General features: G+C 49.5%; 1 protein-coding gene and 1 long non-coding RNA gene across 12 annotated transcripts in view; both read right to left on the reverse strand.

Moving 5' to 3' along the window:
* Positions 1-26,498, reverse strand: part of RERE (arginine-glutamic acid dipeptide repeats) — a 424,113-nt gene that overhangs the window by 16,894 nt on the left and 380,721 nt on the right. The window lies entirely within an intron of this gene.
* Positions 10,239-16,125, reverse strand: LOC122479898. The gene is made up of 2 exons (XR_006296467.1): positions 12,747-16,125; positions 10,239-11,204 (listed from the first exon to the last, which is right to left on the reverse strand). It is a non-coding gene; the product is annotated as an uncharacterized LOC122479898 (long non-coding RNA).

The following is a 26,498-nucleotide window of genomic DNA, read 5'->3' on the forward strand; positions in this document are numbered from 1 at the left end:
GCACACGGCACGAGCGACTAAACTGGGTTAGTGCCTGGGCCAAAAAGGGAAAGAGAGGGGGCGACGTCCTCTCCGGTCGACAGCATTATGGGCTGCAGTGCTCGCCAGGAGAAGCGCTTAAAGCCACTGGTCTATATTTAGTGGATTCTCTCTCTCTCCAACTCTTCGCCTTTTCTGCAGCGTGTGAAGGGGGGGGGGGGCAGGGGCGCTGGATTTTCCCAACAGGTCATAAGCAAAAAGCCGCTGGCAAGAAGAGATTTGTTCCTGGATTTAGGCACCGGCTTTCCCTCCCAGGCAGGCTCTGCACAGCAGGTCCTCTCCCCAGACAAGCCAGTGAGGGGGGAGGGGGCAGGCCCCTGTAGGTTTCTCTGATTTTCCATCCAAAAGCAAACATGGGGTGGGGACAGAAGGAAAAGGGAGGTATAAGATGCTCTGTGCAGCCCTCTATCTGGGTGGGTGGGGGCTGGGACGAGAGACAGAGAGTGTCAGGTTGACAAAAGGCTCCAGGCACCAGCAGACAGCTCAATCACAGCCACTCCTGTGATCCAGAAGCTTCCTGGGCTCCACCACTTGGAATCAGTAGGACAATTGGTTCCTCCTCCCCGGTCACCATTGTACTTCTGTGTCGCCTCGTGTTAGACCGTGAGTCCATCAAGTTCGCCCGACATAAAATGGCAGGGCACGCTCCCTTCATGGCTCCACGGCCCGGACAGCCTGAACTGAAGCATGGGGAGTGAGGGGTACTGGCGTTGCTCAGCACTTACTGGCAGCCTTCAGGTAAGTTCTGCTGGTACGTCTAGGTGAACGTCAGACTGGCGACACGTCCCAGGGTCCAGAGTGAGCATCCCACCGCAAGCGTGTAAGAGCAGAGGCGGGCGGGGGCTGGAGGTGGGAGCTCGCAGCCCTGCAGCGGGGGACAACCCGACTGGGTCTCCTTCCCGTCTGACCAGCAGGTTAATTTGCCTGTAGCCACTTGGCTAAAACGATGCCGCAGACAAGACTACTTCCTTCCTTCAGGCACCGCAACGCTACGGGAGCGGAACCTGTAACCCGTCCAGCCTGACGCACACGCACACACACACAAACACGCATGTATTTTTTCAAGTCAGATAAGCTATGTGTCTTCTAAGGGACCCTGGGGAAGTGAAGGCACAGGACAGATGGCAGAGCGAGAAGGCACTGTAAGCACGGCGAGGGTCAAGGGCTCACTGGGGGGCAGGTCTGTCCTGAACTGAGCACAGCAGCAAGCCCTCAACTCCCTGGGTTCTCTCGCACCCAATTCGGTGTCCAGGGCCCTATTCCTGTATCTTCCATTCTCGCAGTGCGGTTCCGTGACCAGCAGGAAAAATGGTTAACACCCGCTGGCCTCAGTCCGGCCAAGGAAGGCCTTGACAAACCAGACCTTGGTATGTGCACAGGAGGGGCAGGGACGAAGGAAGGAAGGACTCTATCTGGGTCCCTGCACCGTAGCGAGTGCCCAGGCATCAGCCACAGAAGGTCCCCAGTGGAGGCCACCCATCGATGCTTCCTCCCCCCGAGGAGGGACAGCCGCTACTAACTTCCTCTTCTCCACCAAAGCGTCAACAGGCATCCTCTCGGAGCCAGGTACCACGTACTCAAAACAGAGGGGCAGCAGGGGTGGGGAGGAGGCCTAGAAGCCATCCTCCACATGGATAATGGCATTAGAAATACAGCTTTTCTCTGAAGCTGCCATTCAGGCCCCTCAAGCCCGCCTGCCCCTGTCCGCTGATGTGACGGGACAGGACCCACTGTGTGGTAGGGCTGACAAATGCATACCTTTGCACACAACTGACATACCCCACGCAGGGGTTAGAAAGTAAGCGTTTAGGAGAAGTTATCTTAATTCTTTAAGATCTATTATTACCTGTTCCAATGCTAGATAAATATTTTAACATGAATACGAGAGAGAGTACACTTAAATGATCTCCACCCAATCCACACCTTCCCTTAAGTCTGCACGCGAAAGCACAGCTGGTTACAATCAAGGTGTTTTGCTGCAAAAACTCTGTTTGAAGGATGATGCCCTTCAGTTACCATCCAGTCCCTTCTTTGGTGGTCCAGGCAGAGAAGTAAAGAAACCCGCCCTTGCTGGATGGAATGGAGAAATCTAAAGCCCCAGCCCCTTTTATTAAAAGAAGGTGTGTTTTTCCAGAGAGAAGTTCCAGTAGGCAATGACTAGTTACAAAACAAGGTCCCAGACGCAGAAGGGGCAGGAGGGAGAAGGAAACATGGCACGGAGCTGTTTCTCAGACTTCATTCCCCAAGCCGGGGTCCCAAGGGCGGTCAAGGCCACAGGGGAACGTGGCCCCGGCTCCTGGAGCGGGTCCGGGCAAGCCCGCGCTCCAGGCCCCTGGGGAGCCCTCGGACCCGCGTGCTCTGACCCTGCAGCTGAGCTTGGGCCCTCTGACATCCACAACCACTTCTGCCTGGGAATCACAGCTGCATTTCTTGGCCAAAACTAACTCGAGGGTCGTGAAGCAAGTCAGTAAAATTTCCTGGCACAGGCTCCTGTACCAGTCATTCTTTCCTTTCGCTCCCCGAGGACTCCAGGGCTGGAGCTGACCAGTGTCCCGAACAGCTCAGGTGAGGAGCCCGGTGCCGGGTAGCGCCATCAGCTACGTTCAGGAGCGGCCACCTTTACGGATCTTTTTCCAGCAGGCAACTGGTCGTCTTCCAGCATCAACTCTGGTAATTAAAGCGGTGCTCTCCTGGGCTCCTTCTTTTGTTAACCAACCGAATCCCCTAATCCCTGACGGAGCCCCGACACCGTCAGCCGGCTCTGCTGCTAATCGTTAAACACCGACTCTGTGGGCTCAGAGAGCACGTGACAGGATGACGATCTGCTTGAAGGCACACGGCAGAAATCACCGCCTTCCGCGAGCGAGAGGCTGGAGGAGCACCTACCGAACGTGCCACGCGAGAGGACCCGACGGCGAGGAGGCAGCCTGCGTCTGGGCGAGGCGATCTCCCCTACCCACCTCGGGCTCCTCGGGGGCAGGGCGAAGGAGAGGGAGGAGAAAGAGGACTCGAAGCGGGTGACGCTCTCCCGGGTTGAACAGGTTGTAAGAGGCCACGCTAAGACGCCCACAGAGATGTTCTGGAAACTGGCACTCCCCCAACCTCTCTTTAAAAAATCCTAGTTGAGCAGGATAAAGAATTGTCTTTTTTTTAAATAATGATGACCACTATTTATTTACACATTGTGGTGAAACTGGAACAGAGATATTTTTCTGTTTAGCCAAACTTGTAACGAGATTTCCTAAGCTCGATGTTGCTTCAGTTGCTGACCACTTGTGGATTCTCCGTCTGGTCCCACACCTCCCCTCCACTCAGATGTCCAGACTCAAGCTCCTAGGCAGGCCTGTCCTCTCCCACAGAGATGCTCAGTCTCCCCAAAGCCCAGCTCTGACCTGGTCACTTCCCTCTCCACACAGTGAAGGCTCCAGGTTCCTCAAGACCAACAGAACAAAGGCCCAGTCGCCTTGCTGCCTCTCCCGGGCCTTTCCCTTTGGCCACAGAAGACCCTTCTACCACATTCCCCACCCTCACAGCCCTTGGCTTGTGCCAAACACGACGGCCAGTCTGCTGTCCCCTCAGTGTCTGGATCCGAGTCCTCACCAGTCAGGGCTCAGGTCACCACAGATACCATCTTCTCCCTGAAGCCTTCCCTCTCCTTCTCCCCAAGCCCCTGAGGTCATCATATTTGCACACCTGAACTTTTCCACACTTGTCTCTCTCCTGGTACTCACAGGCTCTCCTTTGGACCGTAACCATGAATGGAAGAGAGAGACAGCATGAATGGGGGGAGGGGCAGAGAAAGAGGGAGAGAACAGAATCTCAGGCAGGCTCCGCCTCTCAGCACGGAGCCCATTATGGGGCTCGAACCCACGAACCGTGAACTGAAACCAAGAGTTGGATGCTTAACTGAGCCATCCAGGTGCCCCAAACCGTAACCATGAGTGACCTAATGTCCCCAAGTCTGTGCCTACTTCCTTGGCAAATACCCACAAGTCTAGGGCAGTATCTTGAATATCTTGAGTATTCAGTAAACATTTGATGAGATGAGTATTCCCTGAGCATTAAAATTCACCTGAAATTGGGGCACCTGCGTGGCTCAGTGGGTTGAGCATCCAACTTCAGCTCAGGTCATGATCTCACAGTTCGTGAGTTCAAGCCCCGCATCAGGCTCTGTGCTGACAGCACGAAGCCTGGAACCTGCTTCGGAGTCTGTGTTTCCCTCTCTCTGCCCCTCCCTCACTCGTTCTCTTTCTCTCTCTCTCTCAAAATATATAAATACTAAAAAAAAATTCACCTGAAATTAACTCTAAAAAAATTAACTTCTGAGAAATGGATACCAGATCACTGACTTTTTATTTTGCCAAATAAGGTCATTAAAAATAACTGCTTCTTGATCTCATCATTATTTCATAAAAGAAATGACACTTTAGCTCTAAAGAAGTAGAAAAGACAGACTATATCCAAATAAGAAGAGCTCCTTAATTTGATATCCAGCGTTATGAAGAATGACTACACTGTTCTTATTTTTAGTTCATTTTCCACGGGCCCGTGAAAACGTAAGCCACGTGCATGCGGTGTCTAGAAGCAGTGCTCTGAAAGTGGGGGTCACGGGCTGACAGGAGGGTGGACTTAGGAATCCAATGCCACTTCCCCATTCAGCAGATTTGTAGACCACCAATCACCTTTCACCGGGCTTATGAAATCTGCAATGATGAGAGCTAAGCACAATAAATGTTTTCCTTAATATACACGTCATCTTCGTGGCTACCCTAACACATAAATCGCATCATCCTTTACACATGAGACAACCGAGGCACAGGGGACAAAGCCATGTGTCCAAGCTCACACAGCTTCAAATGGTAGCCCTGGGAGTCTGGTTCCAGAGTCCTATGCTCTTAACCACTCTGCTATGAACTAAGGGGAAATCAATATATTTCTTAAAGCCAGAGGCTCAAATCTGGGTTATCTTTCACCTAGGGAGTATCTTAAACCTCTTCAATGGACCCTGAATAGTTTAGGAAGAAAAGCAAACGAAGGCACTGTGTGTCCCTGATAACGATGGGTGGCCAGCCTTCCCACCCCAGGGCGGAGCCACCTCCCCCACCCCCCAATGCCGCACCCGAGAAGTACAGAACCACACCTACCCGAAGCCGGGGTACCAGGTTCAGAAAAACATCTGGTTGGCACAGTGCACAATCAGAATTGTGCACGAGCCTAGACAAATACGTTCTACTTCCCACACCAGGAACAAGCTCCAAGGACTGTACCAGACAGACCCTGGGAGCCCATGGCCACGAGCACCCCTCACAACCTGCCGGCCACGCCTCAAGCCATCCAATGGCTTCCGCTATGGACAAAGCCCTCTGGCCTACTTTTGGCTCTAGGCTGCGTATGTCACAGAGATGTGCCAAGCAAGTGACCTTCACAGGCCTCTTGACCTAAAAGCAGTAACTCTTCTTTCTCTGAGGAAGGTGAAGAGTTTGATCAAGCAGAGTCCTTCAAAAAATGGCTTCTGAATATGCTACAAAGCATCTTTCCAAATTACTTCCAGCAGGAAGCATCTATCAAAAGTGGTGGCTTCGAAGTGTGCTCAAAACCACGGAGATGATTCGAGGGCCAATGGGTGGTCTCCTGAACCTCTTCACCTTGCCACCCTCTCCAAGCAGCTCCACTAAGACACCTACCAGTCAAGCAACACGTAGAAGATTCTTCCACTTAGCCAAAAATAACAGCAATAAAAACCAGAAAACAGATTTGGAAATGACTTGCTTGAAGACAGAGTCACGGCCATCACAAATCCGTCTAAGGCCCAGCCTGAAACCCACCCCGTGTAGTGCCTACACCAGCCTGTGGCACAGAAGCCTGGGCAGTCCCGATGCGGCGACAAGACTGGCCTTCACTTAACACAGGACCCACAAACCAGGGCCCACTCGGGAGCTTCTATCCCGGTTTTACGGAGCCGTTGAAGACTTCACATTTTAAGTACAATAACGCCCACGCGAAGAATCGCGTCTTCTCTGTAGGGTTCCCCGAACCCCCAAGAATTCATTCACTGAAACCGGTTTTCTTTCCTATAAGCCGAATACTTCATTATTTCCTGAATTCATTTTATTGGAGTTCAGCAACAGGGCAAGTGGGATTTCACTGCTATCGGTTCTATTACCACATCGCCCTTCTTAATGTTTTCTCGTTCTGTAACAAAACCACAATTCTACCAGCAAAGGGGGAGAAGAGAAGAGAGGAAAAGAGAAAGCCATAAAACTGTTAAAAGCACCATTCTCCGTGTCGTAAACATTTTTCTATTTATCGGCCTTTCATTATATGTGCAATCTTATTATCCCTGCACAGTATCAAAGTGACACCGCCAGGGTCACCCTATAAAATATACATTGGCGATGTAACATTTAATGACGGGAACAGGACAAAAGATGAAGGATGAGAGAGGATGGCATGCTGCAGGACGTTTTAAAGGGATCATCAGTTATATCTGTGCATTTCCCGAGGTGATAATTGAATGACAGGGGCTGGAGGGAGATCCATTTTTGAGCTCAGAACGGACAGTTAGGAGAAAAATGTTTTTGTATTGGAAGCATGTAATGACTGCCAGGAAATGAGAACAGCCACTCTCGCAACATTGCTTCTTATATTTTATGGTTTTTATGGACGCACAGCAAATTATCAAGTACAATCCATTTCTGCAAGTCGAATTGTAAAATAAAGGACAGACTTCCTCGTTACAAAGAAAGGAGGGGAAGGGGTATTTAATTTTGTCACCGTATCACATTTGTTTAATAAAAAGAACAGAGGCGAAGATTACCCTTCGAAGCACGAAAACACAATTACAGCTTTACATCCTCCTTAGATGCAGATGTGAAACATGTCCTCTCTTTGGCCTGAATTTTGGATTTAACCTAAGGCAAAGATCTTAGAGAGATCGAGACAAGCTCGCAAACCAAACCTGTGCTCAGGTCTTACCCATCTGACACACGTGGCGAGCCCGTCCTAGCGGCTCGTGGATGAAGAACCCCGGGAGGGGGTGAGGGGGCGGGCAGCCACCTTCCACGAGGCCCTTAAGGGCTGAGTTACGTGTCTCTCCCTTCCCTGCAAATCGCATGCTGAAGCCCTGGCCCCCAGCACCTCAGAATGTGACTGTGTTTGGAGACGGGGTCTTTGAAGAGGCGATTAGCTAACATGGGTCATGAGGGTGCTCCTGACGCAGTATGACCGGTGCCCTTCCAAGAAGAGGAAATCTGCAAACAGATGGGCACACAGAGAAGACGGTGTGAAGACACAGGGAGAAGACGGCCGTCTACCAGCCAAGGAAAGGGGGCCTCAGAAGAAGCCGACCCCGCTGACACCTTGATCGTGGACTTCCAGCCCCCGGAACCATGAAAGAACAGAGTTCTACCGCTTAAGCCCCGCCCCCTCCGGGCTGCTCTGTCAGCACAGCCCTAGCGGACAGACACACGAGCCCAAGGACTGGGCTTCGCGGCCGGCCGGCAGGAAAAGGGGTGCAGGCGCGACCCCTGCCGGACGCGACCTCGCGGGCTTTGAGAAGAGTTGACAGGGCCGGTCGCCGGCAGGGAGGAGCAGCGTCCGTTCGGGATTGAAGAGCAGGCGTCAAGGAGGAGCCGCCGCGCGGGCGAGCGGTAAAGCCACTGGCCACCGTGTGGACAGTCGGCCCCTACCGGCGGGGGCCGAGCCTCCTGCCCCAGTCTGGCGGCTCCGGGCGGCAGATTTCCACCCGGGCTTCGTCACGACGGCTCCGCCGTGGCCCGGGAGACGCAGCCCACCTCCGGACACCTCACAGACGCCCTGACGTCAGACAGCCGGCCCACCTGGAGACGTGCGGTGCGAAGGAAGAGGACCACAGCGTGGGACAGACAGGTGCCAGCAGCACGCAGAGGAAGAACCTCCTCAGACCTGTTCCTCGTCCCCCCAGTCCTTCCGGCCAGCGCCCACAGGGAAGCACCAGGCTCCGTCAGGCTGGCACCGTCCCCAGCTCGGCATTCAATGCCCAGGAAGCGACGGCCGGGCGGGAGGTCACGCAGCCTGGAGTCCAGGGACGAGCGGGTGTGCGAGGCACTCTGACCGCAGCGGCCCGGTGGTCCGAGGGTCTCCGGGAAGCTGATCCGGGTGACTCGTACGAACGTGCGCACCGCATTCAGGAAACGCACACGATGGGGGCCACCGGAGGTTCGGGTCGTAGTTGATGAAGGCGGCTCGCGGATCCCCCGGTCGCAGCGTGGGCGGCGGACTCGGAGGGCTCCCTCCCCCCGGGAGGCCCGGGGCGTGAGTGCGGGTGCGAGCGTGGAGCCCGTAAGGGTGCACGGAGGCTCGCTCCCCGGGGGCCCCTCTGTGAACGCAGCTGCTCGGGGAGGCCGCGCCTGTGGCAGCAGGCCCACCCCGAGGAGGGCTGGGCGTCGGCCTGGCCGCATCCTGCGCGGGAAAGCTGGACGGGTCCAGATCTCCGGAGCAAACTGCACGGCAGGAAAGACTCTCTAGGGCCGACTCCCTCTCGCGTGGCATGGCGCAGACGTCCAAGCAGCACGCCTTTCGTCTGCCTCAAAATCCTGCCGACTCTCGTTCTGGAGACAAACTACCAATGTCATCGTCACAGCGACCCCAGTCACCCCACTCTTCTAGCCTTCTTCTCGCCTGGACCGATGTGTGGGACAGCAGGAAGAGGTGAGGCAAAGCTCCTCTAGGAGGGCACCTTGACCACCCCCAAGTTAACGTCTGAGACCAACCCCCACGTTGGTCTGAGACGCGAAGGGAAGGCGTTCTTGGCTGCTCTAGGAAAGCATTTTCCTCTGCAGGCTCCACGTGCCGTCAGAAAGCCCACTCAGGGAGGGACGCCGACGGACGAGCTCTGCGTTCTTATTACTCAAACGTGAGACCCCAGAAACAACTCGAAAAAGTCAACAAACTTTTCATTAATTCAACAGCTTTAAAAGCTGGAGACACCGGCCCGTATCCACGATTGCTTCACTTCCCGAAAGAAGTCAAAACCGTCTGCAGTGGAGGAGAACACAAAGGTCGAGACTCCTCCGTGAGATGACTTCGGGCTCGAGCCTGTGGCCAAGGAGCCCCACTGCGCGGGCCCAAGTCGGGGCAGAGAGCAGAACTTCCAAGGAGGTGTCCCTCAGGGGCCTGCTCCTGAAAAGGCTGCTCTGCCGTCTGCCGGGACCTTTGCAGGCTCCATCTCGCGCTGCATTTACCCTCGGAGAAGGGGGACTGGGGGCCTTCCCGTGGGCACCGCCTTCTGGCTCGGGGCCGGCTCCTGGAACGCCTCTACCCGCACCGCTGCTGGTTCATTCCATCAGCTCTGTCTGCTGTAATCCCAGGCACCTTTTAGGGCACCCAGTCTATATGCCACCCATACACACTATCTTTGCTGACAGGGAGCCTCTTTCCATGAACACCATCCCTCTCTTACTTTGCTGTGACCCTTTTATGGCTCGTATGTCACTGAATCTGGGATAATAGTAACTTAAGTCTATTACCGGATGCCCCACTTTTCCTTTTCCCAATTGGACTCTAAATTGCATGGGAACAGGGATGTGGTCCCTCTAAAATCTGTATCCTCAGCAATAATTAGCAGTGTTGGGGATGAAACAGGTGCTCAATAAACGCTAATGTTTTTTTTTTTAATTTTTTTCAACGTTTATTTATTTTTGGGGGGACAGAGCGAGACAGAGCATGAACGGGGGAGGGGCAGAGAGAGAGGGAGACACAGAATCAGAAACAGGCTCCAGGCTCCGAGCCATCAGCCCAGAGCCTGACGCGGGGCTCGAACTCACGGACCGCGAGATGTGACCTGGCTGAAGTCGGACGCTTAACCGACTGCGCCACCCAGGCGCCCCAACGCTAATGTTTTTTTAAACGTTTATTTATTCTGAGAGGGAGAAAGAGACAGAAAGAGAGGGAGAGAGCATGAGTGGAGAAGGGGGAGAGAGAGAGAGAGAAGGAGAGAGAGAGAGAATCCCAAGCAGGCTCCCTGCTGTCAGCCCAGTGCCCGACACGGGGCTCGAACCCAAGAACCGTGAGATCATGACCTGAGCTGAAACCCAGGGTCAGATACTTAACCAACTGAGACACCCAGGTGCCCCAAATGCTCACTGATTTGAACTGAGATGCATCACAGCCATACACGCATCAGAATTACACTTGACCAAAGAATATGCAGGTCAAAGTCATCAATGTTCCTAAAAACTATATATTCTCAATTTTAGAAATAAGAAATTTGCTCATCTCTCAGTGAAGGGTTTACAAACTTGTCGTAAACGCGAGCAGATAGGAAATTAGCTATGAGGATTAAAGTCCTCAAGATTATTAAGTACTGCTATGGGACTTCATGCGTTAAAGTAAAAAACAAAAACCAACCCCAAAAGAGTCCCTCAATCCACTTAATTTGTCAGGGTAACTCAAAAACGAGAATCATTTCCTGTCCCGAGGGATGTTCAAATGTACAATGAGGACAAGTGTCCCCCAGCGTTGCCTCATGTACACGCGGATGTTCGCTCAGAACCACTGGGCCAGGATCACTTGCGTGATGAGCCGCACAAGCCTTGGCCTGACGCTGTCCCAGGGGCGGAGTCTTAACTTGAATTGACAAGGGTGTCCGACTCCGGTCCAAGTGAACACTCGGACACTACAATTACGACTTCCATTTTCCAAGGGCTGGACGTTTCCGGGTCTGTGACGTGCGAACGGCTGGGGCCTGTGTTAAGCGCACTGAAGAAGATGGCCGTAGTGAAGTCTGCCTGGAGGAGTGAAAGCAGGCCCCGCGCTCAGTTATCAGGAGGGGAGTGCTTCAGCACACACAGGCTTTTTGCAGGCAGATGCCGAGTGGCTTTGGGATTATGCTTTCAAATTAGAAGTCCCGATACGACTCTTTAAGAAAACAAAGCCAGAAAAGGTCAGCCGGCCGGGCTGCGGCCTGAGGCACCAGTGGGGAAATCACCGCCCGTGGCTGCGATGATCCCCGGTCCACTCTCTGCCCACAAGGATCCAATGTCAGCAGAAGTTGGCGGCACTCACGGCTCCCTCCACGTGAATGAAAAAATTCACTTTCCATCTCGGGCCTTGGCTTGGAATCTTGGTCAGACGGTAAACATGTGTGCGTGTGTACGTCTGGACGTACGAGTGATGGGGGTGGGCCGCTGAGGAAGGAAAGAGGAGGTGAGCAACGTTCAACACTGACTGTCCAGCCTCTCTCGTCTGGCGCGCCTCCCCCGAACCACAGCACTCAGAATGAGAAAGGCAGCCACAGGCTGTGCCACTCAGACAGGTTACCTAACCCCTCTGGGCCTCTGTTTCTTCGCTGTGAAGACAGAGAAAGACCACAGCACCCCGCCCACTGAACCGTGACATTAAGAAGAGCCGATACGAGGGACACACTCGGTACAGGGGCTGGCAGACTGCGGCAGGTCCGCAAATGCCGGTGTTTATGACCATTCGGTGTGCGACGCTGGAACAGCCCGCAGCCCGCAGGGTGGCCCCGGCACGGCCCCTTTCGCCGCCCGGAGGGTAACTGCACCCCAGGCACAAAGAAAGCACAAAGTCCTAATCAGGAGGATGCAAACAAACTCAGTATTTCTGGAAGTAGCAAATGCCTTAAGTATTTTAAAACTCTGACATAAAAAGCAGCATTGAGCCGAACTGAGTGAAAAGAGTACAATTGTATTTAAGAAGAAACAAGGATCTGAAATGGCTCAAATGCTCACACGGGCCTCAGAGATGAACCGGCCGTATTTCCGCGTCAGCTACGTCCACTCCCCCCCCCCACCCCCCCCCACCCCCCCCCCGCCCCGGAGTGGCAAGCACACAGTCAAGCCCTGCCTGGTAACGCCAGAAACCTCGGCTGGGTGGCCAAACGAGACCCACACGTCCCGGGTCAGCCACGAACATCTTCTGCTACAAACAGCTGCCTCTCATCTGTACCCATGAACCTGTGTTCACCACAAACCGAAACACTACAATGAGCCGGAATCTACCTCTGCAGTCTAGTAACGCAACACATAAGGCTTTTCCGCCTGCATCCCTATTCCCGTACGGAGTTCTTTCCAGACCTCCACCAGCTACGTGTCCGAGGGAAGGCTGACGAGCCTCCCCGAGACCCTATCCCCTCCTGTGCTAACCGGGTGGTTCTATGGCAGCCCTCTCCTCGGCAGAGTTGTGGGTAGGATCAAAGCGCTAAATAGGGGCCTGGCACATGTTCTCAACAAGTGACCGCATTATTTTTATTCTGCTTCCATTTAGGAAAAGGACTAGAAGCTCAAAGCTAAGTTCAACTTAACGAACCATTTTAATTAATTGAATTAAAAAAAAAAAATCTCTCCGAGAATAGTCTCCGTAACTGACTTTCTTTCCTTCCTCTATCACGTCTCCCGAAACTACTGGCACTTAACAAGGCCAGAGAACATGGGAATGTGAGGCATCGTGAATGACAATGGCGTTTGGGGCAAGTTCACAGGATGAAGACAGCATAGATCAAAGAGGTCAGCATTCTCCCTGAAATCCCCAAACAGAACCATCAGGACAACAGAGACCTAGGTTACCTAAATGCCTCATTGAGGCAACTTACAAAGTCTTCTCTCTGCCTAGCCCCAGCTTTCCACTCTTAGATAATGAGCAAGAGAATGAGAACAGACAGTATCATTAAGCCTTTCAGCAGGAATGAGAACAAAACTAAGATAACGTACCTGCTAATCTTTAGCTGGCTACCTTGGACACTTCAATATAGAATTAGTTTTGATGGACAGACTGGAAAGGTCGAGCTTGGGGGACTTGCAACATCCCATTATTTAAGTTCGTGACACCATAAATCCATTCTTAAAACACATCAAAGGACATATACTTATGTTAAAAATTATACCTAATTACAATGAACTCTATTACTGAACTTTAAAAATATTCTCTTATGATAATGTGGAACATACTGGAACGTCACAAACCCCAGACTGAAAATTACTGGTTTAGATCACAAACTCCTTAAGCAGAAAGAAAGTTCAGAAGACCCTTCAGGAGTTTAAGCTATAGAGAGTCTGCATTTCTGATGCTGAACTGAGAATGGAAAAAATGTTGTACAACTCACTATATCACCCCGAAACACCCTGGGGCCCAGTGACTCGGGGGGCCTGGGCTCTACAGTCTAGTCCACTGTGTGCTTGTCTTTCTACTGTGTAGTCAGGGGATGGGGTGAACCAGGACGTTTGTAAAGTTCGCTCTATCCCTGAGTTCCGCGTGGACACAGATAGCAGAGTTGTCCCCTCAAGACACACTGGCGTGGCAGTGTTCTCCCTACAGGGATGGTGCTGTGATGTGCCGCTCTGGAAGCCCTGGGCTACTAAGAGCACCCACACCCCCACACAGTGTTAATAAGGAGAGTAGGGATTCTCCCCTGGGAACTCAAGCAATCACTTCAACAGTTACTCACATAGGGCAGCAAATAAAGAGGCAAGTGTTAGCTGCTTAAGGCAAGAGCAGAGATAAGAGGTTGAACACTAACCCCAGATAAGAGGAAAATTGGCTTGATGAGTAGCACTTAAAAATTCTTGTCACATATGATCTGGATCAAAGGCTCTGATGCCACAACCAGAGGCTTTGAAGGTATTTCCCTCGCTCCCTCTAGCTATAGGAGACAGCACAGCTCTGTATGCTTTTACTCAGTTGTTCCGGAAGGTAATTCCAGACTGCCAATAAAGAAGTCAGGCTACGTGTTATTTAGTCCCATGACTTAAATTCTGAGAAGTCCCAGCTGAACAATGTCTCACTCTTGTGCGCAGAACCGAGACGCGGATGTGATCAGTGCCCCTGCGAAACAGAGGTGAACGCCTGGCCATCACCATGCCGGTCATGGGTGTGTTTCTCCACGGACAAAATGACCACAATCACTTCAACAACAATCCAGAAGTGAACCCAAAGTGTCTCTGACTAGAGAGAGTCCCTCCCGCCCACATTCTCCCCTGGGGCCTGCCTGCCCGAGAGCAGTCCTGCAGGGCTCTTTCTGCCAGCCACTGGGGTCTCAGGTCCTCCCATCTTCTGTTCCCAGAATTCCTTGGTCCAGTGCTGTTCTTTAGAAGAAGCACAGGGGGAAAACCTAGCTTCTGAAGTATTCTAATTGCATTTTAAAATTTAACATGTTCACGGTCTAAAGTCAAAATGGATTACACACATAAATTAACAGTTGAATAAAGAATACCAACACCTGTCACAGCATAATGACTGAGCTGACTATTCATGTCTTTAATGATGCCGCAGAGCCCCTCCTTCCAGAGTCTCAGGCTGCCTCCCGCCTCCTTGCCCTTTGTCTGGACAGAGGGTCAGGTCTACTCAGAAAGTCTTGAGTAAAGCACAGGCCCTGAGGAGTTGCAAATGATGCAAGGAAGAGCTGGTCCAATTCCTACAGAAGACTGAATAAGTAGCGGGGCAGGCTATAGCAGTTTTAAATCCTGCTTTATGTTAATTCACACAGGAGATCCAGGAATTCCCTGGCTGCCAAAAGGGCCCTTAAGAATATCAGATAATGTTGTACTTCTAGTTCCTGGTGTCAAAATAAAACACCACAATACAAAGCAAATTCAAGGCCTACAAAGGCCTGATCAGCTGCTTGGTGAGCTTTATCTCCTGAAGGAAGACTTCTATCCCTTCTCCCCCTAAAACACACACACACACACACACACACACACACACACACACACACACACACACAAATTGGCCTAGAGGACTCAAAAGAAATGCAAAGGAGAATGAGTTTCCAAACTTCCAAGAAGGTAAAGAATTTTTATGAATTTAATGTGCACTTCTGTCCCATTGGTCAAAACACCAGTGTATTTAAGAAAACTTGCAATACTGTGGTTAACTAATCTCTCCTTAAAAATTACCCTGGAGTCAGAAAGACAACAACAACAACAACAACAACAACAACAACCATAACAACAACAACAAAAGAATTACTGTTGTGTCCTATATAAATCTTAAGGAGAAAACAGAGCCAAGAAAACTTCCCAGGAACCTTTCTCATTCCAAGCCAAGATACACTTCCCGCATTTGGGCATTACTAATAGTAAGAGCATTCATGAGCTCCTATTAGCTGGGGCAGCACTGTCCCATAGACATTAATGGCACACAAGCAAGCCTTCCCACTCCACAGAACTAGGCTCTGAAACATAGCCAAGGCAAAATCCCAAAGAGCCCGAGTTTCCTTTCTGGAGGCAGCAAATTGAACAGCGGCCCCAAATTCTTATGGTTGGATTTTCAAGCAAAGTTTACCTCAAAGACATAACACAGAAGACAAAGGTTTTGAAATCTATTCTATATTCTCTCAAGGGAGGGCTGCAACTTGGCATGCAGGAAACAGTGTGGAGAAGTGTTTCATAATGTGCTTGGAGAGACTGTCCAAGTAGGCAAGGGAGGAATAAGGAAAGCCCAGCACTCAAAGGATCTACAGATGCAATTTAATGCAATTTCATTTAAAATCCCAAGTGGTTAGTTTGTGGAGCAAGACAGGCTGCTTCTAAAAACTTTACAGAAGAGCAAAGGGCCAGTAATCAAAATATTCTTGAAAAGAAGGACTAGGTGGGGAAGTGCCACACCAAATATCAACAATTATTCAAAAGCTAGACAGGAAGGTACTGATACAAGAGCAGACAGACCAGTGGAACAAAACGGAACCCAGAAGTGGATTCGCACATTTCTGGAAATTTCATTTCTGACATACCTGGCAATACAAATTAGTGGAAAAAAGGTTGGATTTCTCAAAAGATGGTACTGGGATGCCTGGTTATACACGCACAAAAATAAAACCGGTCCTCTACCTCACATCACGCACAATAAACCAATTCCAGGAGATTTAAGACTTAAATATGAAAAGCAAAATTATAAAACTTTTTTTTAAGTTTACTTACTTTGAGAGAGAGAGAGAGAAGCAGAGAGAGGGGAGAGAGAGAGAGAGGGAGAATCCCAAACAGGATTTGCACTGGCAGTGCGACCCCGACTTGGGGCCTGAACTCGTGAACCGTGTGAGCCCAAATCAAGAGTCAGATGCTTAACCTACTGAGCCACCCAGGCACTTTGCAAAGTTATAAAACTCTTTTTTTTTTTTTTTTAATGTTGATATATTTTTGAGAGAAAGAGAGACAGAACGTGAGCGGGGGAGGGGCAGAGAGGGAGGGAGACACAGAATCCGAAGCAGGCTCCAGGCTCTTAGCTGTAGTCACGGACTGTGAGATCATGACCTGAGCTGAAGTCGGACACTCAACCGACTGAGCCACCCAGGCGCTCCAAATTATAAAACTCTTAAAATTAAAAAAAAATAGAGGGGACTGCTTTTACAACCATGAAGAAACACTCCTTAAACAACACAAACTCAAATCATAAAGACAAATAAATTCAACTGCACTAAAATTAAGAAATACTAATTCTACCATAAAGAACATGAAAAGTAAGGGCACCTGGGGTGGCTTAGTTGGTAAAGCATCCGACTTTGGCTCAGGTCATAATCTCACAGTTCGTGAGTTCGAGCCCTCCTGCGTTGGGCTCTGTGTGGACAGCTCAGAGCCTGGAGCCTGTTTCGGATTCTGTGTCTCCATCTCTCTCTGCCCCTCCCCCACTTGCATTCTGTCTCTCTCCCTCTCTCTCTCAAAAATAAATTTAAGAAAAAAAAAGAACACAAAAGGTAAGCCACGAGTATTTGCAACATATATTATTTAAAATAAGGATCATCTAGAATTTTTACAAATCAAAAAGAAAAGACAATTCAACTGAAAAATGAGCAAAAGCTTTACATAAACCCTTCACAGAAGAAGAAACCAGCAGCCAATAAATGCACTACAACGTGTTCAACATCCATAATAATCAGAGAAATACAAACTAAAACTTCTCTGAGATACTCCAAAATTCACAATACTGGCAAACATTTTAATGTCTGACTCTATCAAATGTTGGCAAGGACATGAAATTACTGGAACTCTTATATACATCTGGAAATAATCCCTTTATTTAGTAAAAGAGAAGATATGCGTACCTATAACGCAAACACTGTATTCCTAGGTGTACCTTTAAGGAATGACCTTTACAACATGCACAGTCACAGAACTGTGTGTGATAGTGAAACAGAAACAAAAAAACCAATAAAAACTGGAACAAACTGAAATGTCTGTCAACAGCAGAAAACAGAAGCAAAATGTATTATGTCTGCACAAGGCTGTGAAATTGTGCAGAACTACACGTGGCAGTTAAAGGTCAGGATAAAGGTGAGTGAAAAGAACTAGGTGCAGAAACGTATTCTTTCTCCACGATTCCATTTACGTGAAGTTCAAAAACATGCAAACGTAAACAATATGTTGTGGAAGGATACAAATATTTGAGGCAAAACCATGAAGAAAAGGAAGGGGATTATACCAATATTCAGGATAGCAGTTATCTCTAAGGGGCGAGGACAGGGAACCGGACCCAGGAGGGAAGGCTCCACGAAATCTCGAACTTCGTGGCAGTACACAGGAATTCGTTACGTTATTTTTATACCAAACACGCATTTTACAAGGATTCTTTTGTATTTCTCAACATTTACTAAAACAACAACAAAAAACCAGAAGACTGTCAAACATTCTGAATTCTGCCGTTTAACAAAAAAGGTTTCTCACCTCTACCAAGTACTTCCTGTTGGTGAGCCCGCGGGGGAAGGGGGTTACTCTGCCCCTGCTTAACTTTTTCTGTGCCGCTCGTAGTTTCTCTTTTCCCCGCTCTCACTCTTCCCCATCACCGGATGCTGGCCCAGCGGAGCCCACCGAGCCCGCCAGCAAGCCACCGCGGGCCTCCCATCCTGGTGCCGGGCATCGACCTGTGTCCAAGCCCTACACATCCAAGCACAGGCCTCGGGCGGGAGACCCTCCCTTCCCTTACCCGCCCAGCGCCAGGATCACTGTTTCTCTGGACGCTGTAATTTCTTAAAGAAAGCGGGGCCCTTATAAGACGACAACTCCTTAGAAGCCACGTACTTCTGAGATGGGGGGACGTGAGGCACCGCCCCCAGGGTGGTCTTCAAAATTATCCAAATGAGCTTAAAAGAAGCAGAGCTGTGCTTCTAGAGGAGGCCAAAAATGACTATTCTACGGATGTCAGCAGTTTCCAAATTAATCTACAGAACAAGCAGGCTCAAGTGATACAAAATTATGTCAAGTCAACCTACTTGTATGTTTCTGGAAAACCTGGAAAACGAAGGACGTGCACGGGAGACCAGGCAAAACCCTCACCCCCGAACGTCTGCCGGGTATGCCAGGTCACACTGTCTTGCTCTTTGTTCACTCACAGCCGTTTCAGAAACTCCCTCGCTGTCCCATTCGTGCACTGGAAGATTTCTCCCGGTGGCTGGCTCTGTGCATATACTTACATTTGTGGAGCCAGAGGGGGCAGACGCGCCCACAGGAGCCAAGGGTGCTGCCTGGTCTCGCCACTTCCACTCGTGACCTGTTCACCCCATCTTCCACACTGCATCATATATACACACACACGTATACATAGGTACGTGCATATATATATAATATATATTTATGTATTTATAAAACACAAAACAAATCTGATATTACTTATTACTTATCCTGTTTGAAAATTCTTTAATGCCTTACCCTTTTTCTCCACATAAAAACGTTACACGGTGTTTAAGATTATGGATCCTGAAACCAAACTGAGATCAAATCTTGGCCGGACTACTTCATAAAGTTGGGCAAGGCACGCGGCCTCTTATCTAGGAGGCCGATCGATCAATGCACGTAAAGCACCCAGAACAGTGCCTGGCACAGCAGAGGCCCTCAGTAGATGCTGTCACTACCGCTGAAGCCTGCAAGGTCACCACGATCTAACCCGTTCCCGTCACCTCTACCTCGCCCCGCTCAACACACCTCCATACACTTATTTTCTTTTAGTCCCACCCGAATTCCAAGGTCATCCTGTTCCAAGGCCTCTATACAGCCTGGTGCCCTGGCCTGGGTGTTCTTCTGATTCCATCCTTCTCTTCTCATGTCTGGGGTCATAACTGAAATGAAACATCTTCAGACGCTCCTTTATTGAAGTTGGGTCCCTCTGTTATATATCCGGTACTTTTCCCTTATAGCACTTTTCAGGATTTATAACTACATACTTAAGAGATTATTCACTTAATCTGTCTACTTTATAGATTTAAAATTTCCATGAACCAGGGAATCTATCTCTTGTCGAATGATACACTTCTAGCATCTAGCACAGTGTTCGGCATTACGTAGACTGTCAATAAATATCTGCAAAATGAATGAGTGTAACAATCTAACACCAACTTGACTTATCTTTTAAGAAACAACCTGCGGGCACCTGGGTGGCCCAGTTGGTTAAGTGTCCGACTTTGGTTCAGGTCATGAGCTCACGGTTCCTGAGTTCAAGCCCCCATCAGGCTCCCTGCTATCAGCGCAGAGCCCACTTCCGATCCTTTGTCCTCCTCTCTCTGCCCCTCTCCCACTTGCGCTCTCTCAAAAACAAACATTTTTTAAAAAAATAAAATAAACTAAAAAAAATTTTTATGCTCCGAAGATTACAATTCCTCATTCTTCTTGAGATTTAAAAAAAAAAAAAAAATCTTGGCAGAGGGCCTTGTAAAAAAAATAGCAATCAGCAAAGTATCATCCAATTGAAAAATCAAAAAGGTCTACTCTAACCAAATCCTTTATCTTTTTAGTCTCATATTTTTACCCACCTGGATACTGAGTATATGTAACAAGCCTGGGGGACACCCTCTCCCCTCTCTCCTGGGTCTCACCTTTCATTTCTAGCTTTCTAAAAATTCAGCAAAGATAAAACATTGGCTCTTCTCTGTCAAAACTGAACACCTGCTTTGAACACAGTCCATATCACCCCCATCCTTCCTTTTAGTAGCTTTAATTACGGCCACAAAGCAGTCACGATTCACACTAGCGGTGGAGTCCATCTACAAGGGGAGCATCTACACGAATCTGTGAAGCCAGTGTGCAGAGAGTAAACATCTGCTGCGAGACTGTGGTGAAAACACTTCCATCGACTGGGCGATCTGGAGGGACACTTGTGATGCAAGTTTCAGCCACTCGTGAAGCAGCACTCCGAACGATGCGAGTGACCTACACAGAAAGACACCGCTGCGGTGAGCACCATGTGCCGTCTCAGCGATCACTTTCAAGGGTTTGTATTTCACAGAAATAATGTAAGAATTCTAAACTACCCAGAGCATGGTCAGGAATACAGTTTGTACTACCCAAAGAAGATGTGCACTAAAAGAGGTAATGGAGGTTCATCACGAAGCACGAGAAGGAGTATGTGGTCAGATCCTAAGAAGGCACACGGACAGGCAGGCTCCTAAGTGACCAGACACTCACTCACCCAAGACGATACTGCTTGGCCAGATATTATCTTACGCTTTGCCTCACTCTGTATCTTACTTTTCCAGACATTGGAGTTTTAAAAAAAAATTTTTTTTTTAATCTTTATTTTTGAGGTAGAGAGAGAGACAGAGTGTGAGCAGGGAAGGAACAGAGAGAGGAGGAGACCCAGAATCCGAAGCAGGCTCCAGGCTCTGAGGTGTCAGCACAGAGCCCGACGCAGAGCTCGAACCCACGAACTGCAAGATCGTGACTTGAGCCAAAGTTGGACACTCAACCGATCGAGCCACCCAGGCACCCCATGGACATTTGAGTTTTTTTAGTCTTAAGCTGTTCTGGAAGGACGCAAATGTAACAGTTCTTACCTCTATCCCCACTAAAGGAAATACATGCCAAGGAAGATGCAGGGTCCTATTTGGTGAGGCCTGAGCCACAGAGTCTAACTTTTGGGCTCTTCCACTTGGAACCGTAGCAAGAAAACAGCAAGCACTGGCTTGGGGGGCCTCTTTTCTCATGGTGACTCACTCTAAAAATCTGCTAAATTGCTCTGGGTGAACACTTCCCCTTCTTCATGTCTCATTTAATTCTACTTATGAAATAGGGTTGGCTTTGGGGCCTTAACAGGTCAACATGCTTTAATGATAATACAGAATGTTCTGTATTATTGGCATATTGGGTCGCTCTCAACAAAGCGACCTAAGCACAAACAAGGCATTACTTCTATTATTAACACCACTTGAATAGCATAGGTCACAGAAAAACAATAACCCTCAACTCTGATGTATCTAGAACTGGGCAACTAAGTAAACCAAAGACAATTTAATCCATGAAACTTCAGTGGCTTTCAATTACTCATGGGTTTACTAGTATCCTGGTACGAATGAAAACTATATAAACTAGAGTTTAAAGTATCTCCAGAAAATATATGAAAATTTACAAGTATCTTTTAAAATTCCCTTCATTTGCTCTGTGTGTAAATTTGGAGGGCTATTAGAAGCCTCAGCCAACAGGAGCTCAAGGCCCAGTCCTCCACCCTGAAGACGGACCACCCCACACGTCCACCTGCTGACAACACAGCAGTGATCTCTGCAGCCCAGTCCGTGGAAAGCCCGCGGTTTCTCTACTAGAAATCCTAATTGAGAGCTTGAAGACAGCAAGATGGAGGGACAGGGACTAATACTCTGGGAAGACCAAATCACCTACATTTGTCACCACTCTAGAATTCCAAATTTCAACCTCTACTCCCAGTACTCTAACTTCACAGACAGGGCAGAGCCAAAACCCAACATGAATCCCCGCGATTCATCTTGGGCACACGACACGGTTCTATGGGGTTTCCCCAGTATTATTTGAAGAGCGTAACAGAAATGTGGATTGTAAGTGAGCCAAACATGCCATCTAGAATTCCAAACTGTGAAATTTTGTGTAAGATTTTTGGCTTTTCGATTTCTCAAAATAGCTGAGGTTTCACAACTACACATAAGACCATTTTGACCATCAAAGTACAGGCATACCACAGAGATAACGTGGGTTCAGCTCCAGACCATCACAATAAAGCAAGTATCGCAGTGAAGCAAGTCAAATGACCGGTCAAATGGATTTCGTCTTGGTTTCCCAGTGCATATGAAGTTATGTTTACACTCTACCATAGTCTATGAAGTGTGCAATAGCATTATGTCTAAAACAGTAACGTCTACACCTTAATTACAAATACTTCATTGCTAAAAAGCACTAACCATCATCCGAGCTTTCAGCGAGTTGTAATCTTTCTGCTGGCGGAGGGTCTTGCCCCGACCTAACGGCTGCTGACTGATGGGGGGGGGGGGGGGGGGGGGGTTGCGGTGATTTCTTACAACAAGACAACAGTGGAGTCTGCCATGTTGACAGAACCTTCCTTTCATGAACAATTTCTCTGTAGCACACAGTGCTGTTTGCTAGCATTTTACCCACAGTAGAACTTCTTTCAAAATTGGAGTTAATCCTCTCAAACCCTGCCGCTGCTTTATCAACTAAGTCTGTGTCATATTCTAAATCCTTTGTTGTCATTTCAACAATCTTCACAGCATCTTCACCAAGAACAGATTCTAGCTCAAGAAACCACTTATTTTGCTCGTCCATTAGAAATTAAAGGTTTTGGGGCGCCTGGGTGGCGCAGTCGGTTAAGCGTCCGACTTCAGCCAGGTCACGATCTCGCGGTCCGTGAGTTCGAGCCCCGCGTCGGGCTCTGGGCTGACGGCTCAGAGCCTGGAGCCTGTTTCCGATTCTGTGTCTCCCTCTCTCTCTGCCCCTCCCCCGTTCATGCTCTGTCTCTCTCTGTCCCAAAAATAAATAAACGTTGAAAAAAAAAAAATAAAAAAAAAAAAAAAAGAAATTAAAGGTTTAGGGGCGCCTGGGTGGCTCAGTCGGTTAAGCATCCGACTTCAGCTCAGGTCATGATCTCGGGGTTGTGAGTTCGAGCCCCGTGTCGGGCTCTGTGCTGACAGCTCGGAGCCCGGAGCCTGCTTCGGATTCTGGGTCTCCTTCTCTCTCTGCCCCTCCCCTACTTGTGCTCTGTCTCTATCAAAAATAAATAAATCTAAAAAAAAAAAAAATTAAGAAATTAAAGGTTTATCCTGAGATGGCAGCCATTCAGTCCCATCTTCAGCCCCCACCTCGACTTCTGGTTCTTTTGCTGTTTCCACCACATCTGCAGTGACTTCCTGCGCCGGAGTCTTAAACCTTCAATTTGTAAAGACAAAAACAAAACAAAACCAAAAAACAAAAAAACAAAACCCCCAAAAAACCACAGTATCTGCGGAGCATGATAAAACAAGGTATGCCTGTGCTCAATTAACCCTCACAAATGTCCCAGGACATAGGTCCTATTATCCCCATTTTATAGATGAGAAGACTAAAAGAGCAATCGGGTAACCCGTCGGAGGACAGGGAGGGCAGAACAGGAAATCGCACGCGTCCCGAGCAATCTCCGGGAGGAAGGAAGGAGGTGCCGCCGGAGAGCTGACAAGCCCACCAGTCACGAGCTCTCACATGGGTGCGTACGGGCAGGACGAGGGGACAAATCAGAGGTCTGGGTCCCAGCTCTCAGCCGTAGTCACCTAACTGCTCCGGTGACGGTGACGAAGAAGAGAGAGGGTAAGACGCGGGGAGCTGCTCTGTGAATTCTAGAACCTACCACAAGGGCAGCAGCGCGTCTGCGCGCAGCAGTCGCCGCACAGAGTCACGCTGGTTTGTCCTAGCGGACTCCGTGCGTCTTAAGGGTAGAGGAAAATGTCCTCCTCGTTTTTATATCCTCGGCATCTACCTAAAAAGTCATGGTTCCACACAGGAACTCAAATGTCTGCCGAGTAGCTGGCTAAATACATAAATAAAATTAAAAAGAAAAAAAATACACTTTAAGGGCCAGTCAGAAAGCATCCAACATGGAAAGTTTGTTCACTTAGTAAGAAACCTTCAGATACGTGTCCGGTATTTCCCTTCATGAGACACTGCATTTTATCCCTCTCCTTCCCCCAAGATAAATCAAGTACTAGGAAACTAAAAATAAACTTAATAATACCAAAGAATGAGCAATTTCCTCTTTGGCCTTGTTTGCACGACTAGTTTAGGGAAAAAAGGAACCTTATTTCCTGCTCAGCTGTGCAGGCATCTGAGGACACTCGAGGCTGGAGGGAGAGAAAGGTGGAGGGGGGCCCGATTTAGAAGGGCAGCGCACTTGCTAAGGACTGTGAACAAGGCGCTTTGAGGAAACCATGTCAAACTCGTGCGGATCTTCCCGCAAATAGGTTTATTTCCCAAATTCTTTTGTGGAGATGTAAGACATCTGTGTTTCTAAACAGGGAGAGCAAAAAACCCCACAGCCCTCACACGAACGCCTGCACCGGAGCGCAGCCGGCGCGAGGTGAGGGGCGCCACTGCTTCACGGCTGCGGTGTGGCCACAGGCAGGCGGCGAGGGCCCCAAGGAAATGGGGACACAAATTAGGGAAGGGGGCTCAAAGTATCACTTAAGCATTTCTGCTCCAACAAGGCACCGGGGACAACGACCCCTCTTCTCCGCGGGCCCAAAGGATGGCTACTCCCTTAGCGACTCAGTTAGCAAAGGCCTCAGGCTGAGAGCCGGAACGATTCTTCAGAAGGCGGACAGTGTCTGAGTGACCCTCGACACCCCCTCACGCCCGTTCTCAGGGACACGACACCTCCCCACATCACAACCCCTCGACGGGAGACCGGGGGCGGGGGGGGGGGGCGTGGATCGTGTGGGGGCACAAACTTGAACCACAGCTTCTAGATCTGAATTCAACGTCAGGTCTACTGTCCACGCCCAAATTCAAAACTGAATCCGCAAGCTCAGCGCCCCCCGGTAGCTTAGCAGGGTCCACCTCTCAACAGCTCCTGGACACGAACGAGCTACCCGTACTTGCACCTCACCCCCGCGAACTGGCCAAGGGGGCCCACTGTGAACACGGTGTCGGTGATGGTAACGTCTCATCTTCCTCCTATAAAAAGCAAGCTCGGCCCCAAACCCTAGCACTTACCCCACGGAGGCTCTGCTCCCGGCTCACCCCCTCTCCCGACCTAGATGGTGCCCTTGACGGAAGGCCCCTTGCTTGTCACCGGGCCTCAATCTCCTTCCCGAGCTTGTGCAAGAGCGCCGCACCCTCCCAGGCTATCAGAACTGATGAAATCATGTCTGTAGAGTGCTCTCATTTGCAAGGATGAAAAGAGCTATAAATACAAAGTCAAAGCAGTATTAAAAAAAAAAACTTTCTTAAGCTGCAACCACTTCTTTCTTTTGAAATGGAGAACCACCAGAAAGATCAAAGGAGTGTCACCGTTTGTTGACTGCTGCTCCGGAGGGCCCTCCACCTCCTCCCTCCACCCGGCAGCAACCCGGGAGAGAGGTCTACCACGATTTCTAACTTAACAAAATCTCAAGACGAGGTGCCCGGTGGTTTCTGGGAACACCCCGGCTGGAAGACGCAGGGCGAGCCACGCGGCCTGCACGCTGCTCACACTCTTCCCACGGAAGCAGGCACGACCGGGAGAAGGCAGCCTTGGTGAGAAGAAACACGAGGATGTGAGGGGTAGTGGCTTCCCCCCCCCCACCCCGTCTTTCTGCCACAAAAGCCCAGCGCAGTGACTTCGTAAGGCTGCAGCAGCTTGCGTCATAAAATACATAACCTTGGCTCAGTTAACCTCCTTAGCCATAAAACAGGGGACGGGGCGGGGAGCAAAATTAAGCTTACGGGAAATAAACCTAATCAAAGCCGAACAGTAACAAAGGGCACCAGAAACATTTCTACTGTATCACATCCCACGGGCTGGCCAAGAGCCCGGAATTTTCATTACAACTTTTCAAAGAGAGGGAGAGGAGAAAAAATATTTCACAAAACCATTATCAAGGCCCCAACCCTGGATGCCCTGCTGTACAACCAAAATTTGTGAGAGGTCAGCCTGTCAGGGAGTCAGAAACCCAGCATGTGGAAACTGGCAGGCCTTTTATGTAGCAGAAGGGTTCTTAAAACGACTTCTGTTTTGCACTGAAGTCTCATGGCTTCACAGACCATTAAAGGTTTCTGAACCACAGAGAAAGGAGGGCAGAGTTAAGGAAATAAATCAAAAGTTCCTCTGGGATGCACAAATGCCTACTTGGAACAGGCTTTCAGCACGAATATCCTCCACATTAAACAACAAGGAGGACTTTTCAAAATAAAAGCAGAAGAGAGATTCATTTTGTTATAAGCAACGGACTTTTTTTTTTGGTTTAAAGGTTATGTGTGCTATAAAAAATGGCTCCTGCCGTGAGTACAGGGGGTTGGGGGATGGGGTGAAGGCCGGGCTGAGGGCAGGGGCTGGCAGGGACAGAAATCAAGTGTAAGGGACAAAAATCAAACAGAGAAATGCTGGATTTGGGGGCGCCCCAAAGAGTGAAAATGTCCCGTAGTAGTGTAGGGGCAGGATGTGAGGGGAGCAGCGCTAGAAGGGACCTCCTTGCCAGGCCTGCCTGAGAACGGCAATCGTTTCCCGCGGCCAGAAAGGGTTCTCTGGTTTCTCTCCACAACAGACACAGTCGAAGGCCT

The sequence above is a fragment of the Prionailurus bengalensis genome, chromosome C1 (genome assembly GCF_016509475.1).
Source record: "Prionailurus bengalensis isolate Pbe53 chromosome C1, Fcat_Pben_1.1_paternal_pri, whole genome shotgun sequence".
NCBI classification, from domain to species: Eukaryota; Metazoa; Chordata; class Mammalia; order Carnivora; family Felidae; genus Prionailurus; species Prionailurus bengalensis.